General features: G+C 45.8%; 1 non-coding gene across 1 annotated transcript; it reads left to right on the top strand.

The window, feature by feature from the left end:
• Positions 1-13,464: 13,464 nt before the first annotated feature.
• LOC114671666 (small nucleolar RNA U3) lies at positions 13,465-13,677 on the top strand. The gene has a single exon (XR_003721689.2). It is a non-coding gene; the product is annotated as a small nucleolar RNA U3 (small nucleolar RNA).
• The last annotated feature ends 2,790 nt before the right edge of the window (positions 13,678-16,467 follow it).

Here is a 16,467-nt window from a genome sequence, read left to right on the forward strand (position 1 = left end):
GAAAAAATAAAACATTGTAACTGATGTGGTTTGGCTCTATGCCCCCCCCTCAAATCTCATCTCAAATTATAATCTCCGGGTGTTGAGGGAGGAACATGTAATCACCACGTGTCAAGAGACGGAAGTGATTGGATCATGGGGGCAGTTTCCCCCATGCTGTTCAGGTGATAGTGAGTAAGATCTCACAAAATCTGATGATTTTATAAGGGTTTGGAAGTTTCTCCTTCATTCTTCTCTCTCCTGCCGCCTTGTGAAGAAGGCATTTGCTTCCCCTTTGCCTTCTGTCATGATTGTAAGTTTCCTGAGGCCTCCCCAGCCATGTGGAACTGTGAGTCCATTAAATTTGTTTCCTTTACAAATTATCCAGTCTTGGGTATTTCTTTACAGCAGTGTGATAATGGACTAATACAGTAAAACAAAAACAAACAAACAAACAAAAACTGTAAAGTCCTGGTAGCCACAATACCACATATCAAAACACATGAGATGAGGCTGATGTTGTAATTACAAGAAAATTTATACCTCTCAATGCTCTAATCATTAGAAAGAGAGAAGTGAAGTTCACTATTATACATAAGAGGAGCCACAAGATAAATGATAGGAAAGCAGGAGCAAGTGTGTCTATCTACCCAGCTTTTCCATTTCTGCATTAGTGTCTGCTGTGTCATAACTGGTTACAAAGTCAAAAGCAGGTGTCTTAAAAACAAACACAGTAAGAAGTAAAAACTAAAAGAAAGTCAAGCATTCATGACCAGCCTGGCAACAGAGACCCTACCTCAAACATAAAAATAAAAAGAAGGAAGAGGAAGGGAGGGAGGGAGGTTAGGAGGGAGGGAAGGAGGGAGGGAGGGAGGGAGGGAGGGAGGGAGGAAGGAAGGAAGGAAGGAAGGAAGGAAGGAAGGAAGGAAGGAAGGAAGGAAGGAGAGAGAAAGAAAAAGAAAGAAGAAAGAAAGAGGAAGAAGAGGAGGAAGAAGAAGAAGAGGAGGAGGAGGAGGATAAGAAGAAAGGAAGAAAAAAGAAAGAAAGAAAGAAAGAGAGAAAGAAAGACAGACATTGGCAAAACAGGAAAAGAATAAAGACAGGAAATATAACTATGTACTGTTGAGAAGGCTGACAGGTCTAACTAGAAATGCACAAGAATTTTTTTTTTAATTACAAGAGATAAGGAGGCAGAGCAAGATGACCAATTAGTAGCCCGTCTCTACTAAAAAATACAAAAAACTAGCCGGGCGAGGTGGCGGGTGCCTGTAGTCCCAGCAGCTACTTGGGAGGCTGAGGCAGGAGAATGGCTTGAACCTGGGAGGCGGAGCTTGCAGTGAGCTGAGATCCGGCCACTGCACTCCAGCCTGGGCGACAGCGAGACTCAGTCTCAAAAAAAAAAAAAAAAAAAAAAAAGAAGCCTCCACCTATTGCCCTCCCCGCAGAAACACCAAACTGGACAACTGTTCACACTAAAGCACCATAATAAGAACTAAAAATTAGGTGAGTGATCACAGTACCTGGTTTTAACATCGTATTAAGGAAAGAGGCACTGAAGGGGGCAGGGAAGAGTCTTGAATCACTTTCCCCGACCCCGAGCAGCAGCCATGTGGCATGGACAGAGAATCTGTGCATGCAGGGAGGGAGAGTGCAGTGACTGAGGGAATTTGCATTGGAACTCAGAGCTACCTCATCACAGCAGAAAGCAATACAGGGCAGAATGCAGCCAGTGACCGTGGAGGGAGCATTTAGACAAGCCGTAAGCAGAGGGGAAGCACATGACCTGGCTGGGAATCTGAGTTCCAGCAAGCCTCACCAACTTTCAAGTCCGGAATAAACTTGAGGTCACAAGGACTGCAACTCCTGGGCAAGTCCTGCTGTTACACTGGGCTCAGAGCCAGTGGGTTTGAGGGACATGCAACATAGTGAGAAACCAGCCTTAGTGACTAAGGGAGTGCTTGCACCACCCCTCTCCCAACTCCAGGCAGGCTGCTCAAAGCTCCAGGAGAGACGCCTTTCTCTCCTTGAGGAGAGGAGAGGGGAGAATCAGGAGGACTTTGTTTTGCAACTTGGACACCAGCTCAGCAACAGCAGGATACGAGTATTGTATCTAATACTCGTATTGTATCTAATACTCTGCACTGGCAGAGTCCTCAGGTCCTCATTCCAGGCCCTAGCTACCAGATGACATTTCTGGATACACCCTGCATCAGGAGGGAACCCACTACCTTGAAGGGAAGGAACCAGCCCTGGTAGGATTCATCACCTGCTGAATAAAGAGCCCTTGAACCCTGAATAATCAGCAGTGGTAACCAGGTAGTACTCACTGTGGGCCTTAGTTGAGACTCAGAGCTGTGCTGGCCTCGGCTGTGGTGGCTCTAGGGCTATAGGGAGAGACCCCTTTTGCTTGAGGAAAGGAGAGACACTGCAGAAAAGTGTAAAGTGGATTTTGTCTTAAGCTTAGGTGCCAGTTTGGCCGCAGTTGGATAGAGCACCAAGCAGTCTCCATAGGTCCCTGATTCCAGGCCTTGGCTCCTGGACGGTATTTCTGGACCTACCCTGGGCCAGGAGGGAGCCAAATGCCCTAAAAGGTGAGTCCCAGGCCTGGCAGCATTCACCACAAGCTAACTGAAGAACCCTTGGGCCTTGAGTGAACACTGGCAGTAGCCAGGCAATATTCCCTACAGGTCTGGGATTGGGATGGCCACAGGGAGACTCCTCGGCTTGAGGAAAGGGGAGGAAAGAGTGGAAAGGACTTTGGCTTATGGCTTAAATGCTAACTCAGCCGCAATAGAATAGACCACCAAGCAGATTCCTAAGGTTCCCAACTCCAGGCCCTGGCTCCCAGATGGCATCTCTGGACCAATCTGGGGCTGGGAGAAACCTGCCACCCTTAAGGGAAGGACACAGCCTGGCTAGATTCATCACCTGCTGATTGTAGAGCCCTTGGGCCTTGAGTAAACACAGTAGCCAGGCAGTGGTCACTTCAGGCCTTAGGTGAGACCCAGTGCTGTGCTGGCTTTGGGTCTGACACAGCACAGTCCTGGGGTAGTGACCTCCGCAGTGTTTATGTCACCCTCCTCCAGCTCCAGGCAGCTCAACATAGACAGAGAGACTCCATTTGTTTGAAGGTAAGTAAGGGAAAAGAACGAGAGTCTCTTTCTGGTAACTGAGGGAATTCTCACAGATCTTACCCAACCACCAAGGTGGTACCTCTGTAAGTCTGCAGGAGCCACAGCATTACTGGGCTTAGGGTGTCCCCTAAAGCAGATATGACTGCAGTGACTAAAGACTTAGATTACAATACTCAAGTCCCTTTGAATACCTGGAAAGCCTTCCCAAGAAGGATGGGTACAAAGAAGCCCAGACTACAAAGACTACAATAAATATCTAACTCTTCAATACCAGACATGAATGAACATCTGCAAACATCAAGGCCATCCAGGAAAACATGACCTCACCAAAAAACTAAATAAGGTACCATGAGTAATCCTGGAGAGACACGGATATGTGGCCTCTCAGACACAGAATTCAAAATAGCTGTTTGAGGAAATTCAACAAAATCTAAGATAACACAGGGAAGGAATTCAGAATCTTATCAGACAAACTTAACAAAGAGATTGAAGTAATTTAATAGAATTACTGGAGCCGAAAAGTGCAATTTACATATTGAAGAATGCATCTAAGTATCTCAATAGCAGACATGATCAAGCAGAAGAAAGACTTCATGAGCTTGAAGGCAGGACATTTGAAAATACACAGAAGAGACAAAAGATAAAATAATAAAATAGAATGAGTCCCACCTACAAGATCTAGAGAATAGCCTCAAAGCAACACATCTAAAACTTACTGGCCTTAAAGAGAAGGGAGAGAGAGAGAGAGGGATCAGGGTAGAAAGTTAATTCGAAGGGATTATAATACAGAACTTCCCAAATCTAGGGAAAGATATCAATATTCAAGTACAAAAACGTTATAGAATACCAAGCAGATTTAACCCAAATAATACTATCCCAAGACATTGAATAATCAAACTCCCAAAAGTCAAAGATAAAGAAAGAATCCTAAAGGCAGCAAAATAAAAGAAACAACTAACATACAATGAATCTCTAATACATTTGGCATCAGACTTCTCTGTGGCAACCTTACAGGCCAGGAGAGAGTTGCATGAGATATTTAAGGTGATGAAGGCAAAAACCTTTTATCCTAGAATAGTATATCCAGTGAAAATATCCTTCAAACATGAAGGAGAAATAAAAACTTTCACAGACAAACAAAAGCTGAAGGATTTCACCAACACCAGACCTTCCCTACAAGAAATGCTAAAAGGAGTTCTGAAAGAACCTGGAAGAAAAGGACATTAATGAGTAATTAAGAAATCATCTGAAGGTACAGAACTCACTGGTAATTGTAAGTACACAGAAAAACACAGAACATTATAACACTGTAATTGTTGTGTATAAACTACTTACGTCTTGAGTAGGAAGACTAAAAGATGAACCTGTCAAAAATAATAACTACGACAACTTTTCAAGGCATAGACAATATAAGATATAAATAGAAACAACAAAAAGTTAAAAAGCAGGGGGATTAATTTAAAGTGTAGAGTTTCTATTAGTTTTCTCTTTGCTTGTTTTTGCAATCTGTGTTAACTTCTCAGCAGTTTAAAAATAATCGGCTATACAATATTATTTGAGAGCCCCACGGTAATCCCAAATAAAAAAAATTACAACAGATACATAAAAAATAAAAAGCAATAAATTAAACATACCACCTGAAAAAATCATCTTCACTATTAAGGAAGTCAGGAAGAAAGGAAAGGAAAAGGAGAAGACCACAAAACAACCAGAAAACAAATAATAAAATGGCAGGAGTAAGTCCTCGCTTATCAATAATAACATTGAATATAAATAGACAAAACCCTCCAAAGACACAGAGTGGCTGAATGAATAAAAAAAAACAAGACCCAATGATCTGTTGCCTAAAAGAAATGCACTTCACTATAAAGACACACACCGACTGAAAATAAAGAAACAGAGAAAGCTATTCCATGCAAATGGAAACAAAAGAAAAAGCAAGAGTAGCTATACTTATATAAGACAAAATATATTTCAAGACAAAAACTATAAAAAGAGACAAAAAAGGTCATTATATAATGATAAAGGTGTTAATGCAGCAAGAGGAAATAATAATTGTAAATACATATGCACCAAACACTGGAGCACCCAGATGTATAAAGCAAATATTATTAGAGCTTAAAAAGAGAGATAGACCCAATACAATAGTAGCTAGAGACTTCAATACCCCACTTCCAGTATTGAACAGATCATACAGAGAGAAAATCAACAAAGAAACATCAGACTTAAACTGCACTATAAACCAAACTGAACAGACCTAATAAATATTTACAGAACATTTCATCCAACAGCTGCAAAATACACATTCTTCTCCTCAGCACATGAATCATCCTCAAAGATAGACCATATGTCAAGCCACAAAGTAAGTCTTAAAAAATTGATATCATATCAAGTATCCAACCACAATGGAATAAAACTAGGAATCAATTACAAGAGGAGTTTGTATCAAATTCTTCTTATTATTGATTGTTTAGAAACTATACGAGCACATGGAAATTAATGTGCTGAATGACCAGTGGGTCAATGAAGACATTAAGAAGGAAATTTAAATTTTCATTTAAATAAATGAAAATGGAAACACAACATACCCAAACCCATGAAACACAGTGAAAGCATTACTAAGATGAAAGTTTATAGTAATAAGCACCAACATCAAAAAAGTAGAAAAACATCAAGCAAGGATGCAAGGATGGTTCAACATATGCAAATCTAATGAAGCATCTTAAAGAACTAGAAAAGCAAAAGCAAACCAAATCTAAAATTAGTAGAAAAAAAGAAATAATAAGATCAGAGAGAAATAAGTGAAATTGAAACAAAAAACACAAAAGATCAATGCAATGAAAGTCTTTTTTTTTAAAGATAAGCAAAATCAACAAGCCTTTAGCCAAGCTAAGAAAAAAGAGAAATGGTTCAAATAAATAAAATCAGAAATGAAAAAGGAGATATTACAACCAATTCTGCAGGAATTCAGAGGATCTTTAGAAGCTATTATGAGCGACTATATGCCAATAAATTGAAAAATCTAGAAAAAAATGGATAAATTCCTAGACACATACAACCTACCAAGATTGAACCATGAAGGAGTCCAGAACCTGAACAGAGCAATAACAAGTAACAACATTGAGCCATAATAAAAAGTCTCCCAAAAAAGAAAAGTCTAGGACCTCATGGCTTCATTGCCGAATTTTACCAAACAATTAAAGAAGAACTCATACCAATCCTACTCAGTCTATTCTCAAACACAGAGGAGGAGGGAATACTTCCAAACTCATTCTATGAGGCCAGTATTACCCCGATACCAAAACCAGACAAAGTGAGATCCAGGGATGCAAGGAAGGTTCAACATATGCAAATCAATCAATGTGATATATCAAATCAACAGAATGAAGAAAAAAACCATATGATCATTTCAATTGGTGCTGAAAATGCATTTGATAAAATTCAAAATTCCTTCATGATAAAAAACTTGATATAGAAGGAACATTCCTTGGCACAATTAAAACCATATGCTACAGACTCACAGCTGGTATCATACTGAATGGGAAAAAATTGAAAGCCTTTCCTCTTAGATCTGGAATAAGACAAGGATGCCCATTTTCACCACTGTTATTCAACATAGTACTGGAAGTCCTAGCTAGAGCAATCAAAGAAAAAAAATAAAGGGTATTTAAGTTGGAAAAGAAGAAGAAAATATGATCTTATGTTTAGAAAAACCTAAAGAGTCCACCAAAATGATTAGAACTGATAAACACATTCAGTAAAGTTGCAGGATACAAAATAAAAAAAAATCAGTAGCATTTCTATAAGTCAACAGTGAACAATCCGGATTAGAAATAAAGTAATCCCATTTACAATAGCTACAAATAAAATAAGATACCAGGAATAAACTTAACCAAAGAAGTGAAAGATAACTACAATGAAATCTATAAAGCATCGATGCAAGAAATTGAAGAGGACATCAAAAAAATGCAGAGATATTCCATGTCAATGGATTAGAACAATCAATATTAAAATGTCCATACTACCCAAAGCAATCTGCAGATTCAATTCACTTTCTCTCAAAATACCAACGATGTTCTTCACATACATAGAAACAATAATCCTAAAATTTATATGGAACCACAAAAGACCCAAAATAGCCAAAGCTATCTTGAGCAAAAAAAATAAAGCTGGAGGAATCCCATTACCTGGATTCAAATTTTATGACAGAGCTATAGTAACTCAAACAGCATGACACTGGCATAAAAACAGATGCATAGACCTACGGAACAGAATAGAGGACTAGAAATAAATCCATACATCTACAGTGAACTCAGTTTTGACAAAGGTGCCAAGCATTGGGGAAAGGTCCCATACACTGGGGAAAGGACATTCTCTTCAACAAATGACACTGGGAAAACTGGATATCCAGATCTAGAAGAAAAAAAATCTGGACATCTATCTCTCACTACATTAAAAACAAAATGGATTAAAGACTTAATATAAGACCTAAAACTATACAACTACTAAAAGAAAACATTAGGGAAACTCTCCAGGACCTTGGACTGGGCAAAGATTTCTTGAGCAATACTCCAGAAGCACAGGCAACAATGCAAAAATGGACAAATGGGATCACATCAAGTTAAAGTGCTTCTGCACAACAAGGGAAACAATCAACAAAGTGAAGACACAACCCACAGAGTGGGAGAAAATATCTGCAAACTACCCATCCAACAAGGGATTAATAACCGGAATATATAAGGAGCTCAAACAACTCAACAGAAAAAGAAATCTAATAATCCAATTTAAAAATGGGGAAAAGATCTGAATATACGTTTCTCAAAAGGAGACATACACATGACAAGCAGGTCTATGCAAAGGTGCTCAATATCATTGATCATCAGAGAAATGCAAACCAAAGCTACAATGTGATGTCTCACCCCAGGTAAAGTGGTTTATATCCAAAAGAGAAACAATAACAAAAGCTGGCAAGGATGTGGAGAAAAGGGAAGCCATGTACACTGTTGGTGGGAATATAGATTAGAACAGCCACTGTGGAGAACGGTTCGGAGGTTTCCCAAAAAACTAAAAGTAGAACAACTATAGGACCCAGCAATCCCACTGCTAAGTATATGCCCAAAACAAAAGAAATCAGTCTATCAGTGAGATATCTGCACTACCATGTTCATCGCAACACTGCTCACAATGGCCAAAATTTGGAAGAAAGCTGTGTCTATCAACAGATGACTAGATAAAGAAAATGTGGTATATGTACACAATGGAGTACTATTCAGCCATAAAAAGGGATGCAATCCAGTTGTTTGCTACAACGTGGCTAGAACTGAGATCATTATGTTAAGTGAATTAAGCCAGGCTCAGAAAGACAAACTTCACATGTTCTCACTCATATGTGGGAGCCAAGAATTAATAAAATTGAACAAAGGAGACAGAGAGTAGAATGATGGTTACCAAAGGCAGAGAAGGGTAATGGGGGTGTCAGGGGGCAGTGGGGATGGTTAATGGGTAAAAAAAATAATGAAATAGAATAAGATCTAGTATTTGATAGCATAACAGAGTAACTGTAGTGAACAATAATTTGTTGTACATTTAAAAATAACTAAAAGACCATAATCAGGTTGTTTGTAACACAAAGGAGAAATGCTTGAGCTGATGGATACCCCATTTACCCTGAGTGATTATTACACAGGCATGCCTGTATCCAAATATCTCATGTGTCCTATAAATATATACATTTGCTATGTACCCATAGAAGTTTTTTTAAAAATTACAAGAGACTTTGGTGTATAATTTTGTGAAAAGCAATTTTACCATATCCACAAACTAAATAATTTTCTAGGAACATATAAATTACCCAAGATGGCTCTTGAGAAATAAGAAACACATAAAGTTTGATAATATTACAAAATTGAGAGTTACTTTTAAAATTCCCCTTGAAAGACTCCCTGTCAAGTTATGGATAAGTCTTTGGTTTTAAATAACATTGAATGGTGAGACCAAAGCAGGCCTCAGGGAGCTGGGGCATTAACCCCGGTAGAGTGGCTCCCATCCCCAAAGACACAGCCCCTGCTGCTGCGGTGAGCACTTCCAACTGTGGGGTAGGCTCTGTCACCTACATGTCACAGCCCAGAGCGCTGAAGAACAGAGAGGTCAGTGACCCCACGCAGGCTGCTCCCCCAGTGAGAGCTGGCTGTGGGCAGTGGGACCCGGGCACACTTGGGATCGCCATGTTCCATTGGTAGCCCTGAAGAGATGGCTAAAGAAGGAGGGTCAAGCCTCGGTCAGGAGATCGGAAGGCACTCAGAGATCAGTGTCAATGCCTTGGCTATGCAGGTGGAGAAACTGAGGCCCAGAGATGAGGACTGTCTACTCCTAGGTCACAGGACAAGCTGCAGGAGATGCCAGCCCTGTGAAGTGCTCCATCCTCTAAGTCCCACCAAGTTGATTTTCTCTTCCCAGAGTTGCACAGCAACCCCCATGGGCACGGGCTTCCTGCCTCAGAGCCTCACCATCCATGCTGCACCCCAGAGGTCTGGTCTCACTCGGTCCTCAGGTCACCCCAAGGCCACCGTGTAAACAGCCCCACTGGGCACAAAGCCAGCTCCAGCTGCAGAGCCTTGCTCCTTTCCATGTGCTGTCCAGAAACCCTGCACTTTCCAAGACTCCAAAGGTCCCCCTTTTGATGCACAGTCTAAAAATAAATGTAAAAGGCTCACTGGTGATTCTTACAACACTACAATTTTATTTCATCATAAGACGCCATTAACAATGAAATGCAAATTACAGAGTCGAAGAAGATTTTTGCAACACACGTGCCTGACTGAAGCCTCAAATCCAGAATATAAAACGAACTTGAAATCAGAAAGACGGGCAACTGAATGCAAGAAGGAGCAAAATACCTGAAGAGACGGCTTTGAGAACCGGGCCTCTCACAGGGCTCACGAGCCCATGAACAGGTTCTTGGCATCCTCACTCCCCAGGGAAGAGCAACTTCAGGCCACCACACTTCAGAACGGCTCTAACTAAACAAACAAGCAAACAGAACCCCACCGGGGAAGGCTGAGCGGTCGAAATTCTCACACAGTATTGATGGGAATGTAAATCGTTAGAGCTGCTTTGGAAAACACTTTGTTTGGCAGGGTTTTCTTAAAACTGAATATTTTCACATTCTATGATGCACAAATTGCATGTGTATAAATAAATAAATATTTCTAATAGAAATGCATCCATGTATGCACCGAAAGGTGTGCTGGTAATGTGCATAACAGCATGAATGTAATAGCCCCCAACTACTAACTGCCCCAGCACCTGTGGACCCATCGAGTTGCCTGTGTCCATCAGATGGGTCTATTCACACGTCAGAATACTATACAGCCACGAACAATCACAAACTGCAGCTACACACAGTGAAAAGGATACAATAAAGGCCCAACACAGCACAAAACACTTCACAAACTGCGGCACAGTGAGAAGGATACAATAAAAGCCCAATACAGCACAAAACGATTCACGTCATTCCCTTTATAAGAAGCTTTGAAATAGGCAATACTAACCTTTGGTGATGGACATCGGATTAGAGGTTACTTTTAAGAAGAATATAGGGAGGTTTCTGGAAAACTGGAAATGCTCTGCTTTTACCTGTGTGCTGTTACATGTGTGTATGCACTTTGCGAACATTCGCTGGACTGGACGCTGTGCTTTACGTCACTTCTTAAATGTGTGATGTATTTCATAAAAATAACGTAAAAGGCTCACCGGCAATTTAAAAACAACTGATTTTTGCTAAAACCAGGAAAAAACTCCATTGAAGTCCCCTCCCCTTGGAAAAAAGAATAAGCGAATCTTTTTGAGTTTGAAACAACAGAAGCAACAAACCCTACAGTTGTGCTTGCAGAATACATTTGTTTCTGACCTGAACTCATACTTGGTCCCCGGCATTTAATTAAAATACACAGGCAGAGCTGTGCATGGCTCAGCAGAGAGGGACAAGTCCCAGAACATCACCTCCTTGTGCCTCTGGGTGTGTTTGTGCCTGTGTCTAGGGGTGAAGGGAGGAAGGAAATAGCTTGAATTACGAGCCTGAGAGATTGGGAATACTAGCAAGATAGGGAACAAAGCAATGGCTTTTGGCCTGTTCTCATCAGACTGAAGCGTCAGGGGTTCCAGCTTGTACGTGGGCACCGCATTCTGCACCACGCTGATGAGGGAGCCGGAGTGTGCCCTGGCAACAGCCCCTGCTTCTGCCCATCTCTATGCCTCCCAGCAGCAGGGCAAGCCTCCTCTGCAAGCATCTGCTGGTCTATTGATGGGAGAGGAAGTGCAGGCTGGCAGTGCCGCTGCCGAGAACCTCAGTGAAACAGGAGGGGACTCTGGCCGCAGCATGATGTTTGGAAGCCCTATTTCTATTCTTTATTATTTTTTATTGTTTCTATTCTTTAGAAGTAAAGAATCTAATCTGAGCAAATAGACTCCAGACTGGAAATGGGGAACTTTCTGGGCAGCCCAGTGGATCCCTGACCCTCCGGTTCTGGGAGATGTCCCACCTGTCAGAGACACGCAACAGAGGCCACATGGGGTCCCGTGACAGAGGCCACGTGAGAGCCAAGAACCCCAGGTGTTGACAGGGACACGCAACACAGCAGTGACCACGTGTGCCAGGGATGGTCAGCTGTGACCGTGTGCGCTGAGGGCGGTCAGCAGCAGCTGTTGGATTCCCTCCCTCTTGGGGCCAGTGTGAGGAACCTATCCCTGAGCAGCGCTGTCCCTCACACAGGCGGCTGCCCACAGCGGAACGCCCCGGCACGCGGGAGGGATGAATGCAGAGGAGAACCGTGAAACGCTGCGTGTGGTCAGACGAGCAAGTCTTCCTGGCGCTGACCAAAGCCTTGGAAGATGGATGTGGGGTGCCGGGAAGTGTGAAATGTGAGCGTTGGGGAGCCCGTGGAAGGGGTGACTCAGGGTAGTACCCTCTACCTTCCATCGGAGGCGCTTAGTGGGCATCCCCATGGCAGCCAGCCTGGTCTGCCGCCGAGGGGCACCCAGCACCACTGCCGGCTCAGCAGCCTCAGGACAGGGGTGCTCAGCCCCGGCTGCACACTGGGGTGGTCTGGAAGCTTAGAACAATCTGCTGACCCCTGAGCCCCAGCCCCAGCGGGCCTGGCTCAGGCAGTCCGGGTTTCAAGCACTCCCAGGCAGATTGCACATCCAGCCCAGGCCAGAGCCACTGCATGGGAAGAATCTGCACTTGGAACAGTGCAGTGTCGATGCCTGAGAGACCCAGGGGCTGCCAACTTGGAGGAAAACATACCCTGAGTCTGCACCAGCCGCTGCCCGACATCCATTTGAACAATGTGGCACCTGACCCACCACCTCCAACTCCAGCCCCAGGCCTGGTCGAGCCCCAGCACCTCCCTCAGCCCCCACCCAGCCTCCCAGTGAACACTTCAGATTAGCTCCTCTGCAGGCTCCCTGTGGTCAGCCACTCAGAGCCTGGCCCTGGGAGTGGGGCTTGATCCTCCCGTGCCAACAGCATGGCCTATAGGAAGCCTGCCCTGCTTCCCCCGACAGGCCAAGGTGACCAGGGCTGCAAAAGCCACCTGAGCAAGGTAGTGGGGCGGGGGAAATGCTTTTCCAGCCTCGTGTGTTCTGAAGTCTGGGATGAGCCTGAGCCACAGAGAGGCCACTGGGAGGCCGGCTGGTGTCCAGAGGGGTGGGCGAGCCCCCAGGATGCCCACCCTGAGATGGCAGAAACAGAGGCACGGACAGATGGGAACCCCGGCACCGTAAGGAAGGTTTTTAAATGTGTTTGCGGCAGGGACAGCAAAGTTCCCTCCAGGCCCATGTGCAGCCGTGGACAAGGTGCCACCCAGTACAGCCACAGCAGCTCCGTGGCCCAGCCAGACAGGGCTTCTTGGTTTTAAGGACCAATGAGCAACTGAATCTAAGAATCCAATGGATCTTTTTCTAGTTGACCAAATGTTTTCATTAAAGTATAGTTGATTTTTATTTCAAGACAACAAAAAAAGGTCAGCTGTTACTTTAAGACTAGAAACTGGCCAGGTGCCATGGCTCACACCTGTAATCCCAGCACTTTGGGAGGCTGAGGTGGGTGGATCACCTGAGGTCAGGAGTTCAAGACCAGCCTGGACAACATGGTGAAACCCCATCTCTACTAAAAGCAGAAAACTAGTCGGGTGTGGTGGTGTGTGCCTGTAATCCCAGCTACTCGGGATGCTGAGGCAGGAGAATCACTTGAACCCAGGAGGCGGAGGTTGCAGTGAGCCGAGATCACGTCATTGCACTCCAGCCTGGGTGACAGAGCGAGAGTCTATCTCGAAAAAAGAATAGAAATGGAAAGACTATGCATTCTGGGATCACTTCAATAGCTCGTTCCTAGAGAAGTTTCTCTGACCGTGCGGGGCACTGGAAGCCGCCCGGAGGAGGCCCAGCGTTCCCTCCTAGCGGGGGCCGGCCTCTGTGTTGCTTCCCCACAAGTGCCATTCGCCACTGACAACCGTTCTTCTGTTCCTCTGGGAGAGTAAGAGGGAGAGGATGCAGTCTGAGCGGTTTATCTTGCTTGTTAAAAAAAAAAAAAAAAAGATCAGAAATGGAAAATATCATCACCAGCGGCCTCTTCAGCCTTGCTTCTGTGGACACACAAGACAATGGCTTGCGACAGTTAAACTTGAGTAACTTCGCTCACTTGCTTTTTGCCAGAGAATAGCACTTTCTTAATTAAGCGATGAATCCCCTAGGCTTGGCTGCCAAGGCTTTTACTTTTCATCCGAGTTCATCAGCGAGTGCTTTGGTGGCAAGCGCCCTGGAGACAGGAGGCCAGAGGACTGATCTCCACGCAGGCAGGCGGGCTGATGGGTCGGGGGCGGGGCTGAGGTCCTTCCCTCCTGGGGCTCCAGGAGGAAACACATAGCCCTGCCCCGAGTGATGGGAGGACGGCCTTTACTAAGGTGCTGCAGTCGCGTGTGGGGGGTCAGGAGGGGCCCCAGGAACTCAGGTTCTGAAGGGGTGGGGGCCATTGTCCTCTCTGAACTGAGAGGCAGGTGGAGAGGCTGCTGGTGGGCCATGTGAGGAAGGGGCGGCTGCACAGTGACCAGGGAATGGCCACAGCCTGCCCGAGCCCCCTCCGGCCCCCTGTCATCTATCACAGCCAGAGTCTCTGCTGCCACGGCTCAGGCATTTGGACCGGGTCCACAGCATCTACAGGCCCTCGGATGCTGGACAGCGTGGAATAGCTGGAACAGCTGTGCCCCACGCCGGGGAACGGAGGGCCTGGTGAGCTGGCCCCTGCTCTCCATGGGCCTCACACACCTGGCCTGGCTCTGGCCAACTGGAGCCCACAGGCGGAAGGCCTGGCCGGGTCCTGCCTGTGGGGCCCCCTCAGCCCAGGCTGATGTCTCAGGGTGAACCAATTCCTCTTCTCGAGCCCCCAGTCCCAGGTCCAGCAAGCCCCATGGAGCGGCTGTCCACAGGCCCCAGTCATGTCGCCCCTCCGGCTGGAGCCGTTTGCAGCCTGAGTGAGCCAGGCCAAGGGCCAGTGGCCTACCCACCTCCCCACCACAAGCGCAGGCAGGGGAAGGAAGGGCTCCCAGTCCCCTCTGGGGCGTGTGAGCAGGATCCCCCTGGCTCTCCCAGGCCCCATGCCCTCCAGCTAAGCCTTTGCTTCCAGCAGGAATTGAGCTGCGGTACGAGCCCCTCTCAGCCACCACACCCTGGAGGTGTCGAGGGTCCATCACTGGCCCCTCCAAGGTCAGACTCAGGCCTTTCCCCACAGACAGGAGGGCTTCACTGTAGCTCCTGGCTGGGCTTCCCACGGTCGGCTGCTCAGAGCCTGACCCTGGGGGTAGGGCCCGGAACTCCCCACAACCACACTGTGAGAGGCCGAGGGTAAGCTTCTTTCCTGACTTGAAGACCACGGTGAGGATTTGGCAGAGCACAGCATGGCCACACGGTGGAATGTGGACCTCTACGGTGACTCTGTGAGTGAAGACAGAAGGAGGGAATGAAAGAAGTGAGCTTCAGGGGGTCGCCAAGCTGCTGCCAAGCCCAGAACCTTCCATGGGCACAAAGCCCAGGGAACACGGCCACGTCTGCCCAGAAGACGCTCCATGTCCTTGGGAGGAGACGTCTGCGGCCGCCGGCTCTGAAATACTGACAGACTTCTATACCTCTTGAATCTTAACAACTTTCAGAGGCTGAACAATCTCTTCAAGTGAATATTTCAGGTGAAAAGACAAGTGAGGCAGTGGGCAAGGAAATATTTGTGACGTTAAACAGAAAAGATTCGCATCTGGAATGCATAAGCCCCTCATGTCTCTAAGCAAAGACCAACGGCTCCGAGGAAAATGAGGCAGGCGTCCAGCGTCCAGTGATTATCCAGAGATGCTGGGCTGGCCGGGGAGCAGGGGATGCAGGGGAGGCGACGGTGGGTGGCAGGGGCAGGAGTACGGAGGCCGAGGGTGTTGGGGCAGGAGTACGGAGGCCGAGGGTGTTGGGGCAGGAGTACGGAGGCCGAGGTTGTTGGGGTGGGATGCCTGGTGCTCTCCGAAGCATGAGGGTGCACAGCCCCGAGAGGCAATGGCACAATTTCTGTCCGAATGATCCATGTCCTGCCGACATGGCTATGGACCCAGACATTCTGTTTGAGGAATATCTGTGAACGTACACGTTCCACAGTTTGCTGTGGCTGTGACCAGTCGGGCATTACCTTGGGGACACAGCTGTGAGCCAAACAGACAAAACCTTCAGCCTCATGGGGCTGGCCGTGGACAGAGCTTACATCAGAGGGTGTATGGGAGGTAACCAAAGTCAATCGTTATAAACGGTGCAGCGCTACTGATAGCACACACATGGAAATACGTCACGATCCGTATGTGGGAGCTGAAATGAATGAGTTACTTCTATTCTGACATACGTCTCTAAAACACATTATTACCTTGAAAAGCCAGCATATGTATGTGTTAAACTAAGGTTATATTTATATGCACACAACCTTAAACATATGCAAATGTGTCAAAAAAAAAAAGAAAACCTTATTGTTAAGGGTGATTACTCTGAAAAGAGAGCAGAGCAGAGGGGCCCTGTGAGTTCTGCCCTGTACTTCAGCATCGCTTTGGTTTCTGCAGTGAGCACTCGTGCCCCCGCCAGCCCTCAGCCTTCGCCCCAACAGCTGGGCATTGACTCCCAATCTGAACAGAGGGTCTCAGCCCTGCTCTGGGTTCCAGCACCAGGTCCCAGGCCTCTCCTTTCCCTTTCTTCTCTTTCTCCCTTTTCCTCTTCCCTCTCCCTCTCCCCCTTCTCTCTCCCCCTCCCTCCCCTCCTACCTGTCTCATTTCCTGGGTGC

Source organism: Macaca mulatta, chromosome 12 (genome assembly GCF_049350105.2).
Source record: "Macaca mulatta isolate MMU2019108-1 chromosome 12, T2T-MMU8v2.0, whole genome shotgun sequence".
In the NCBI taxonomy this organism is placed as follows: Eukaryota; Metazoa; Chordata; class Mammalia; order Primates; family Cercopithecidae; genus Macaca; species Macaca mulatta.